This window comes from Glycine soja, chromosome 16 (genome assembly GCF_004193775.1).
Source record: "Glycine soja cultivar W05 chromosome 16, ASM419377v2, whole genome shotgun sequence".
Taxonomy (NCBI): Eukaryota; Viridiplantae; Streptophyta; class Magnoliopsida; order Fabales; family Fabaceae; genus Glycine; species Glycine soja.
Genome location: NC_041017.1, coordinates 18,769,233 through 18,781,569, shown reverse-complemented (window position 1 = coordinate 18,781,569; position 12,337 = coordinate 18,769,233).

The window sequence follows — 12,337 nt, the reverse complement described above, 5'->3', positions numbered from 1 at the left end:
GTTATCAGGAAAATTTGGGTGTGTGCTCTCTTAGAACCTAACTTTGAATCCAAAGAAAAACCATGAGTTCCTTGTTAGCCCGACCACGTTACAAGCCTAAAAAGTCTTAGTGATCCATAATATGCGTGTATGATTACATTAACTGAGATTAAGTGCAAAGTTGGGAATATTATTTTCAGTTGTTGGATTAAAAACACTTTTAGTTGAGACACTTGTGCGCTGAGGGAAACACTAACCTTGTGAGGAAAGAAGTGTGGTATGTTTGCCTTGATGAAGCTTTTACTTGTTAACCTTTTTCATCTGTATGTGCATTCCTTCATGCTTCGATCACAAGATCAAGACAAATGCAAGCTCAGGGTCAGTCATTGAAAGGTTTGAAAAGGTTGCATAGTTATCTCATGTGTTGGTACATTCAGAACTTGTCTTTTGCTTGAGGACAAGCAAAGATTTTAATTTGGGGGAGTTGATAACTGCAAAATTTGAGTTAATTTGATAGTCAATTTTGGCTAATACTGATTGTAATTTCTTCACTTTACTATTTTTTTAATGAAACAATGAATAAATTAACATCTTTGTAATTTTTTATTAGTAGAAATCAAAAGAAGAAGATTTCAAGTGCTTTAGGGCAAAATTGATGCAAAAATTGAAGAAAAAGCCTTGAAGAAAAGTTGGAAGGATTGGACAGCTCGCTCAGCGTGCACTCCAGGCTTAGCGCGAATAAAGCCCACAGTGAAGCCCAAAGTCGCTCTTAGCATGAAGTGAGAATGAAAAGTAAGTTACATGGCGCCTCTATAAGGAAGATGAAGTAGAAGGGAAAGACACACCGAGTCTCAGAGAGCCTGAGCCTATCCCTTAGGGGAAACCCTCCTTCTTTAACCATTCCCCTCTTTCTTTCTTCTAGTCATCCAATCCCTTCTTCCATCCATATTATCCCCTGAAGTGTAAAGCCTCTCATGGCTATGAAAGGCAAAACCCCTTTTGTTGGGAGCCCAGAGGCCAAACTCTTGTAATGTAATTCTTTCCCATCATCTATTTAATGCAATTTTGTTTCTATTACTCTTCTCTGTGCTTTTCTGTTATTATGGCTTGATCATCCATATGATGTTTAGAGTGTAGTGCATTGAAAAATGGTTATTTTCTAAAGAACCGGGGAAGGGTATCTAAATAAATTCATTGCTAGAAATAGATTGACATTTGTTTTGCCCAATAATGTTTGCATCTCTTATCTTAATGTGGTTTGTTATTTGTATCTCTACAAAGAAATTTGGGGGAAAAGGATAAATAAACTAGGCTCTTGGTGTGGGAAACCAAAGATAGAGTAATTCAGTAGATGCGCGTGGAAACAAGAATTTCATTAGATAGAGAAAATCTTTTACATTGCATTATAAGTAGTTTTGACATGCTAGGCCCTAACATTATAACATCCTGATTTCATCTTTTTGTATTTAAATTATTATTTATAACATTCCTTATCTTTTCTTCTTCTACTTCTTCTCATTGCTTAATAATTAGACTTGCATCACTTAAGTACAACCAAAGTCCTTGTGGATTCGATACTTGGACTTCCATTTTAATCTTTACTACTTGTGGTAAAATTGGTAGAGGGTAATTGCAGTGTTGTGATTTAGAGAATTCTACCACAAAAATTCAAAGATCTCGAAAGCATGACCATCCCCTGCTCTATTAGGACGGTGTCAGTAGACAAAATTCTCATTGATTTGGGGGTGAGCATCAATCTGATGTCTCTCTCTATGTGATGGAGAATTGAGAACCTGAAGATTGCCCCTACCCGGATGACTCTTCAACTAGCAGACTGCTCTATCGCCAAGCTAGATGGTGTAGTTGAAGACGTCCTGGTTAAGGTTCGCTAGTTCAATTTTCCTGTAGATTTTGTGATCATGGACATAGAGGAGGACTTAGATATTCCCTTGATCTTGGGTCGTCCATTCATGCTTACGGTCAAATGTGTTATGGACATGGGGAATGGTAATCTAGAAATAAGTTTGGAGGACCAAAAGGTGACCTTCAATTTGTTTGAAGCGATAAAGTTCCCCAGTGACAGCACTTCAAGGTGGAGGCAGTTGAGCAAGAAGCTGACCTTGCTATGCAGCACTTGACCATTCATTTACCATTGGAAAAGGCTTTAATGAATGCTATTGATTGCCTGACCAATGAGGAGGAGAAAGATCTTAGGGCTTGTCTAGAAGATTTAGTGACAGATTGAAGGAGATTCCCCTAGGGTAATATGCCTTTCAAGAATTGAAGAAAGATAATGTAGTAGATAAGCCTAAAGTAGAATTAAAGAAGATTCTGGAGAAGACTATGGCTTCCTCGAGAAAGGATTGGGCCGTGAAGTTGGATTACTGCCTTCAAGACTCCCATTGGATTATTCCCATTTCAGATGGTTTATTGGAAAGCTTGTCCTCTGTCGGTGAAAATGGAGCATAGGGCTTACTAGGCCCTCAAATTCATCAATTTTGATGAATCTTTATCCGGTGAATAGCAAAAACTGCAGCTTCTAGAGTTGGAGGAAATGACACTCAATGTCTACGAATCCTCCAAGATTTATAAGCAAAAGATGAAGGCATACCATGATCAGAAACTACTGAAGAGGAACTTCCAGCTCGGACAACAAGTGTTGTTGTTCAATTCCTGACTAAAGCTTTTTCCTAAAAGACTCAAGTCCAAGTGGTCTAGCCCCTTCACAATCAAAGATGTGAAGCCCTATGAAGCGATTAAACTGATGGATCCTTCATCTACTGACCCAGAGCAAAGCTAGATTATGAATGGCCAAAGGTTGAAGATCTACAATGGTGGCAATATTGAGAGATTGGCCACCATCATCCACCTCCAAGACCCATGAAGGTGTATTATGTCAAGCTAGTGACATTAAAGAAGCGCTTACTGGGAGGCAACCTGGGATTTCTAACCTTACCTTTCTTTTCCTTGTGTTACATTGTGTGCTTTTATACTTCTTGTTAATTCTTGTGTGTGTGGATCTTGAGTTAGGAAAATTGTGTTTTAATTTTCAATAATGGTGCAAGCTTGTTGTTGCTATCATGTGATGTGAACAACCTTAGGAATGTATGCATGTGTTGAATTGATTAAGTGTTGGTGTAGAGTTGATAATCTTAGGTTTTGGAAATTGTCATCATGTGCTATGCGCATAGTTGCGTGCTAAGCGTGTATGTATTGTTGCAAGAGACACACTTGGCGCATGATAGCTCGCTAAGCGCACATAAACTCTCGCTAAGCGCAAAAAGCCGTGCCGAGCCCAAAAATCTCTATGCATGGAGTCATTTCAAATTGGGCTTAGAACAAGATAGCCTGCTAAGCACCCCAAAACTCTCGCTAAGTGTGAAGCGTCGCGTGAAGCTCAAAATCCCCTATGTCTAGAATTATTTCAAATTGGGCTTAGAGCACCTAATACGCAAAGCCCAAATTCCTTTCTGTTTGGAGCTTCCATGTATTGGGCTTAGCGTGCGAAGCGCACACTTACTAGCATGCTAAGTGTTACTAACGCGCTAAGCCACTACGTGCCTCTAGAACTGCCATCAATTAATTTGCTAAATGCGACATCACAGACTAAGTGAGCCACCTACGCTTGCTAAGCACGAGATGGTCTGCTAAGCAAAAGTTACAGGGCAATTTCAACTACAAATCTCGTTAAGCTAGACCAATGGCACTAAGCCCAAAACCTTCTTGGGTTTGGAATTTCACAAATTGGACTTAACGAGCACACTCGTCCTCAGCGTGAGTTTAGTAGTAAAAAAAAATTGAAATTCAAATAAAATTTAAGAGCGAAGACCAAAGAACGTCGTCCTTGGTGCGCTAAGCAAGTCACGTTCGCCAAGCGTGGGACCATTAATGCAACTGTAACAGCCAGGTCGCACTCCAAGCGCGATGCTCATGCTAAGCGCGAAGGCCATAACTATAAGCAGTTTCATAAACTGCCATATCCCCTTAACTCACTTTCCCCCTTTCATTTTTTTTTTCTTTATGCAAAATTTATCTGTTCCTCAAGCTACCCTCTTCTTGTTTCCCATGCTCTCTCTCCTCTTCCATTCCTCTTGTTGATTCCTATTATCCTAAACACCCAAACTTAGTAAATCTTCAACCTTTTTTTTCTTTTCTTACTTTATTTTATCTTGTTTTTGGGTTTTTGAACATTATGCATTTTGGTTCCCTTTTCTACCTTTGAGTCATGCCTTTGCTTGTCTGCATGGTTACTGTATGTGTGTTAGTATGTTAGTTGGTTATTGTTCATGAGTGACCTTATGCATTTTCTGCCTTTTATTTTCTGAGCTCATTATGCCTGCACCCTATGGCTTAGCGAGCTCATGCATTTCTGGGTCCACATGAGTTTCTGGGTTTGTCTAGATGAACTCGCTAAGCTGGCATATTGCACTTAGTGCCTGTACACGCGAAGCGAGCACACTAATTTTATTGTTCATCTTTTGTATTTGGGCTTAGTTCTAGTTGCATGTTAAGCCCACGTGTCATTTTACATCCCAGTGTCTTTTTGTTTTCATGCATGGGCTTAGCGTCTGCTGCGGGCTAAGCTCTAGTGTCTTTTCATTTTTTGTTGCATGGGCTTAGCGTGCCAGTTATACACTGAGCCCTTCTGCCTTTTTATTTCCCCATTTACGGGCTTAGCACACCTCCTTACGCTAAGCCCCATTGCCATTTTGTATTCTATGCATGGGTTTAGCGCCAATAGCGCACTAAGCCCCAATGCCTTTCGTGTGCCATAGCACAAGCTTAGCCCCAGTCACGCGCTAAGCCATTCATCGATAAATGCTGCCTCCCTGGGGGCGTAACCTCATCCTAAGCTGCCACACCCTTGGGCCTTTTGTCTGGGCCTAACCGCACAACCTCGTGCTAAGCCGCCATGCCCCTGTGCCCTTTGTCTGTTTTGTCTAGACTTAGCACCCCTCCTTGCACTAAGCCCAATTCCTTCTTTGTCCCATAATTGTGCTTAGCACCCACCAACGCGCACTATGCCCTTGTTACCCTGCTTCTGTTCTAATTTGTACTGAGCTTAGCGAGCATCTCGCATTAAGCCTTATACCTTCTCTGTCTGACCTGTGGCACTAATTGGGCTTAGCAAGCAACCTCGCGCTAAGCCCCACATTCTTTTTGCAAGACTAGCGTTAAGTGCCCAGATGGCGGCTTAGTGCCCAAACATTTTTTCTATTTTATTCTCCTTCCATTTTACCTTTTTACCTATGTCATTTATTGTTCATAATTATGTTACCCGTCCTATTTTTTTGTCTTTTTTTGTAGATGGTCTCCAAGAAGTGAAAGGCGGGTCCTAGTCGACCACAGGGGGTGGAGCCCGCATGGGACTCCACCTGCTTTGTCTTTGAGGTCGCCTGGCTCTGCTACTAGGACAATGTTCACCTTCCGAACATTCTTCCAGAGCAGAATGTGGCTCTGCTACCTCTGAGTCATGCATTATGCATTTTGTTCATGTCTTTGCTTGTCTGCATGGTTATTGTATGCACATTAGTATGTTAGTTGGTTGTTGTTCATGAGTGCCCTTATGCATTTGTTTCCTTTCATTTTCTAAGCTCGCTATGCCTGCACCCTATGGCTTAGCGAGCTCATGCATTTTTGGGTCCACATGAGTTTCTAGGTTTCTTTGGATGAACTTGCTAAGCTGGCATGCCGCACTTAGCATTTGTACATGCTAAGCGAGCATATTGATTTGTCTGTTCATCTTTTGTACTTGGGCTTAGCGCCAGTTGCACGCTAAGCCCACATGTCATTTTACATCTAGTGTCTTTTTGTTTTCATGCATGGGCTTAGCATCAGTTGCGCACTAAGCTCTAATGTCTTTTCATTTTTTGTTACATGGGCTTAGCATGCCAATTATACACCAAGCCCCTCTGTCTTTTTATCTCCCCATTTACGGGCTTAGCGCACCTCCTTACGCTAAGCTGCATTGTCTTTTTGTATTCTATGCATGGGCTTAGCGCCAATAGTGCACTAAACCCCAATGCCTTTCGTGTGCCATAGCAGAGGCTTAGCGCCAGTCACACGCTAAGCCATTCATCAATAAATGCTGCCTCCCTGGGGGCCTAAGCATGCAACCTTGTGCTAAGCCGCCATGCCTCTGGGCCCTTTGTCTGTTTTGTCCTATAATTGCACTTAGCATTCACCAACGCACACTATGCCCCTGTTACCCTGCTTCTGTTCCAATTTTTACTAAGCTTAGCGAACATCCGCACTAATCCCTATACCTTCTCTATCTGACCTGTTGCACTAATTGGGCTTAGCATGCAACCTTGCGCTAAGCCCCACCTTCTTTTTGCAAGATTGGCGCTAAGCGCCCAGATGGCAGCTTAGTGCCCAAACATTTTTTCTATTTTATTCTCCTTACATGTTACCTTTTTACCTATGTCATTTATTGTTCATATTTATGTTACCCATCCTATGTTTTTTTCTTTTTTTGTAGATGGTCTCCAAGAAGTGAAGGGCGGGTCCCAGTCGACCACAGGGGGTCGAGCCCGCATGGGACTCCACCTGCTTTGTCTCTGAGGTTGCCTGGCTCTGCTACTAGGACAATGTTCACCTTCCGAACATTCTTCCAGAGCAGAATGTGGCTCTGCTACCTCTGAGTCATGCATTATGCATTTTGTTCATGTCTTTGCTTGTCTGCATGGTTATTGTATGCACATTAGTATGTTAGTTGGTTGTTGTTCATGAGTGCCCTTATGCATCTGTTGCCCTTTATTTTCTGAGCTCGCTATGCCTGCACCCTATGGCTTAGTGAGCTCATGCATTTTTGGGTCCACATGAGTTTCTAGGTTTGTTCGGATGAACTCACTAAGCTGGCATGCCGCAATTAGCGCCTGTACACGCTAAGCAAACACATTGATTTTTCTGTTCATCTTCTGTACTTGGGCTTACCGCTAGTTGCACGCTAAGCCCACATGTCATTTTACATCCCAGTGTCTTTTTGTTTTCATGCATGGGCTAAGCCTTAGCTACGCGCTAAGCTCTAGTGTCTTTTTATTTTTTGTTTCATGGGCTTAGCACGCCAATTACACACTAAGCCCCTCTGTCTTTTTATCTCCCCATTTATGGGCTTAGCCCACCTCCTTACGCTAAGCCGCATTGTCTTTCTATAATCTATGCATGGGCTTAGCGCCAATAGTTCACTAAGCCCCAATGCCTTTCGTGTGCCATAGCGCAAGCTTAGCGCCAGTCACGCGCTAAGCCATTCATCGATAAATGCAACCTCCTTGGGGGCCTAACCGCACAACCTCGTGCTAAGCCGCCATGCCCCTGTGCCCTTTGTCTGTTTTGTCTAGACTTAGCGCGCCTCCTTGAACTAAGCCCAATTCCTTCTTTGTCCCATAATTGTGCTTAGCATGCACCAACGTGCACTATGCCCCTGTTACCCTGCTTCTGTTCCAGATTGTATTGAGCTTAGCGAGCATCTCGCACTAAGCCCTATACCTTCTCTATCTGACCTGTTGCACTAATTGGGCTTAGCATGCAACCTCGCACTAAGCCCCACCTTCTTTTTGCAAGACTGGCGCTAAGCGCCCAAATCTTTGCTATTTTATTCTCCTTCCATGTTACCTTTTTACCTATGCCATTTATTGTTCATAATTATGTTACTCGTCCTATTTTTTTGCAGATGATCTCCAAGAAGTGAAGGGCGGGTCCCAGTCAACCATAGGGGGTGGAGCCCGTATGGGACTCCACCTGCTTTGTCTCCGAGGTCACCTAGCTCTGCTACTAGGACAATGTTCACCTTCGGAACATTCTTCCAAAGCAGTATGTGGAACTCTCCCCCATCTAATACGACAAATTTCTTCAGGAGTTGCAACATAGGCAGTGGCACCAACACCTCACCAGATTGCCAAAGAAACACATCGACGTGGCACTGGTGAAGGAGTTCTTTTCTAACACATATGATCCAAAGGACGAGTCCCCAAAGTAGTGCAAAGTCTAGGGGAAGCTCATCAGGTTCAACGCCTAGATGCTGAATGCTTTCCTAGAGACCCCAGTCATTATTCTTGAAGGGGAGCACCTGACCACCTTCTCCCAGTTTATACACACCTACCTAGATGCCTAGACCATTGTGGCGATGCTGTGGATGCTGGGTGGTCAGTGTCTTGTCATATTTTAACCTAGCCCTTACCTCCCACACCTCCGACCTAAACATGGATCGTGCCTAATTGATTTATGGGTTGGTTATGAAGATGGACATGGACTTGGGCAACATGATCAAATTACTCACATCGCTCAGTCCAATTCTTCGAGGTTGGGCTTCCCTGCCTTGATGACGACCCTCTGCGATGCCAAGGGGGTCATTTCTGAAACTCTGACATTTGAGTCGCTAAGCCTTATGATTAACTTGGCCTACATGAGGAAGAACTATTAGAATTTAGCAGATCCTTCCATTGTCTTCCCAGGGCCATAGAGGGTTAGGGTTGGGGCCGCTCCAGATGCTCCACCTGTTGTCCCTCCTCCACTCTCCGCCCCACCTTCTCTTGTCTCTACTCAGCCCGAGTAGCTCCCCCTATGTTGTAGAGTCTCCATAAGGTTAATACCTTCTCATACAGAGTCTCCATCAGCTCTCCCTCTAGCAGCCAGTCCTGTCACCAGAGGTTTTCTAGGAGCGGGTCGCTTGGCCAGGGGTCCAGCCTTCCTTTGCCCGGGGAGGGGGGTGACACCTCTAGAGCTGGAGCTGATGTTGATGTCGGTGATGATGATGTTGCAGATGGTGGTGATGACGAGGACTATGTTGTAGATGTTACAGCTGCCCAAGGAGTTTGGGACCCTTGGCCCACTCAGGATTGAGGCCACTTTTGATCAGGACTTATATTTATTTTTCTGCATTTATGACAGTTTTAATTTTCAATTATTCAATAGTTTTAATTTAGTGCCATGCATGATAGATATTTTGGTACTCGTTTGGTTTGGTTGAATTACTCGTTTTGGTCTGGTTGAATCACATTTCTTTAGACATGTGTTGGTTGAATTGACTGCATGATAGAGATGAATTGCATACTGATGAATATTGTGAAATTTCTAATTTTTGAGTGAGTATGCGTCGTTGTGATGATGGAGTGTGAAATAAATGTGTGCGAGTGAAGCGGTTAGCTTGTATGACAGGAAATTATGGAATGATTAACTAAATGCTTCATATGACCGGGTGAGTTGTGTGTGTAACATCCTGGAAATTTCTACCCGGAATTTTTGAAAACGATGTATTTTGCATGATTATATATATAAGTATTATTCAGTGTATATGCCTATATGTTCTTGGTAGAAGTAGGAATAGTGGGGGCAAGATATGCGGGTTAGGCTAATTAAGGAAGAGAAATTCATAACTGGGAGGTTATGGGTTAATTCTTAATTAATTAGTTTAAAAATCATCGTTTTGCGTGCGACTTAGAATTTAACAAAACCAACCTCTGAACCACGCTCGGGGTTTTATTCTGAGCGTTTTGATATATATATTGGTTACTTTCGAAAACTGGCCCCGATGGACGCAGAGAAACACGAGGAACTGGAACCAGAGAAACGAAACGCAAACCGAGGCAGGATTTTAGCGTTTCAAAGGTCAGATTTTTTCTCACTTTTTGTGGCTGAGTATGGGTCACCATCAAAAGAGAAAGTGGGCCCTTTTTGCTCCACTCAAATGGGGACATGTGGCATAGCTTAAATAAAATAATAGGAAAAGAGAAAAACCCTTTTTTTAAAAAACCAAAAGCTGTTCTCTCTCCTCACTCAGCAAAACAGAAAAATTTAGAAGCTCTCCCTCTCTCTCACGCAGCCTTCTCTTCTTTTCTTCCTCCACCATTGTTGCCCAACAAAGCTTCAACCTTTGGTGCCAATTTCCGCTCCAAATCGCAAAAGGAGGGCATTTCCGGAGTCGTGAAGCGCGTCTCTACGTGTGGGACTTCGAAATTTCAGGTTTGGGTGGACTTCTTTCTCCTTTGATTTTTGTGGGTATGGGGTTTTGGGAGATGTGATGGGTAGTCTTGCTAGGTTTCTGCTTTATGATGATTATTTGTGAAGAAATTTGTGGAAAGCATGTTGAACTTGCCATGTTTGGATGAGTTAAACATACCCATTCAGTTTTAGGGTTTTTATGATGATGCTTGTGATGCTTATGTGCTGAAATTGCTTATGGAAAACTGTTAGAGATGAAGGGTAGAATTAACCTAGGGTTAGAAAGTGAGAATGTGGTGTTATGAGTGGAAAAAGAGTGAGGCTTTGAGAGTTGGAAGGTTAAATCTGGATTCTGTGGTAAATGGAGGTTAAAGTGAGTTAATTCTAGCTTGAAATGTCATTTAGGACTTATGAGAAAGCTTGGACTGTGCTAGGGAGAAAAACAAATGACCAAAGTGAACCAAGAGCCATTTCTAGGGCAAAATTGGGTGTTAAGGAGTCAAATTTTGATTCGGTGGAATTTTAGGTGTAAATCCAGTTTGAGCAAGTTTAGATTGATGTTATGGACTTGTGTGAGGTGAGAGTTTGCTTCAAATTTACCTCATTCTAAATTTCACTTCTCAAGCCTAGAAAATCCATTAAATTGAGGGGTTTTGGACACCTAGATTTTGTGTTGCTGTGGTTTGAAGCTTGGCTTTGGTTTAGACATGATTGATACATGATTTGGGACTTGTAGGATTTGATTTGGGCAAGATTGGATGAGGGGAAGTGTGGTTTTCGAAATCTGCACTTTGTGCAGATTTTTGCTGTGAAATTGTGCAGCAGAATTTTGCACAAGTGCAGAAAAATGCTTGTGTGTGATTGGCTGTGGAAAGAGTAGTGCAGAATGAGATCTGGATGTTTGCTAGCAGATCCCAACGGTCAAAATGTAGGCTTATGTACTAGAGACTACCAGTAAAATTTTCGAGTCGATCCAACGGTTAATGAACCGGAACGAAGGAATTGTTACTGGGGTCTTTAAGTGAGAAAAGCTGTGATTTGGTTGGTGTTTTGGGCAGAGTTTTCTGCCTATGCCCTGTTTTGCTTGGTGTGATAGCTTGTGCTGTTTGAATGTTGTATTACTTTGATGTTGGGGAAGCTTGGGAGGATTGATGAGGACCCGGTGTTGAGAGAAACGAGGATATGGGCTACGTGGGAGTACGTGAGCTCAGTTGGAGGTGGGCAACAGGGGAAGTACGTGGGAGTACGTAGCAAAAACAATAGTAACAATAGTAGTAGTATTAGTAACAGAACCAAAAGTTGCAGCTGCTTCTAATTCCAAGGCACCACTAGTGAAGTGGGCAAAAGTTGAAGCCATGTCAAGCTCCCGAAGGAAGGGATCTCTCATGGTTGAGAAAGGATCACCAAAGTTTGTGTTTTGAATTAGCACAAAAGAAGATGATGAGAAAGTGATGGGAGGATCAGAAGAAGAAGAAGAAGAGAAGTATTGGTGGTGATGCCAGTGATCATTATGAGAGAGGGTGGTGTGAGAAGAAGAATGATGATGATGATGATGTGTTAGACAAATGGCCTCTGTTATCTTAAGAAGGGGTGAATTAATTTCCCACTAACAAACTTTTAATCCCCTTCTAAATGATAGGCTCAAAATGCAAAATAAGAAGCAACAATCAATTTAATAATGTTCTTTAAACATGCAAGACAAAATTGATTGCAATAAAATAAATGAGATAAGGAAAGAGAGAAATGCAAACTCGATTTATACTGGTTTGGCAACTTCCCGTGCCTACGTCCAATCCTTAAGCAACCCACTTGAGATTTTTCACTCTCTTTGTAAAAATCCTTTTACAAAGTCTGAACCACACAGGGATAATCCTTCCCTTGTGTTCAGGAATCTTTACAACTTAAGAGACCCTAAGTCCCTTAATCAATTTGTTTGAATAAGAAGAAGAAGAAGAATTCTCCCTTTAAGAGAAGGATATTACAATTGAAGTTCCTAGATGAACTATAAATAGATTTACAAGTGTTTGCTAAAGATTTGTTGAGAGAGTATTTGACAATGAAGTTCTCTTGGAATAACTCTCTTTTCTTTTTGAAATTAGACACACATATATATAGGCCCTTCGTGCCTTTTCAAAATGGTTTGAAGAGATGTGTCTTTTCAAAAAATATTTTCTGAATTTTTTCACTGGTAATCGATTACAGGTTTCTGGTAATCGATTACACAGTTTTATTTTGAAGGGTCATGACTTTTGAATTTGAATTTCAAGATTTTCGTTGCTAGTAATCAATTACACACATATGGTAATTGATTACAGGTTTAAATTTCAAATTCAAAACCCTTTTAAACAACTATTTTTCAAACTTATCTTCTGGTAATCGATTACTAGGCAGTGTAATCGATTACCGAAGCCTTGCATGT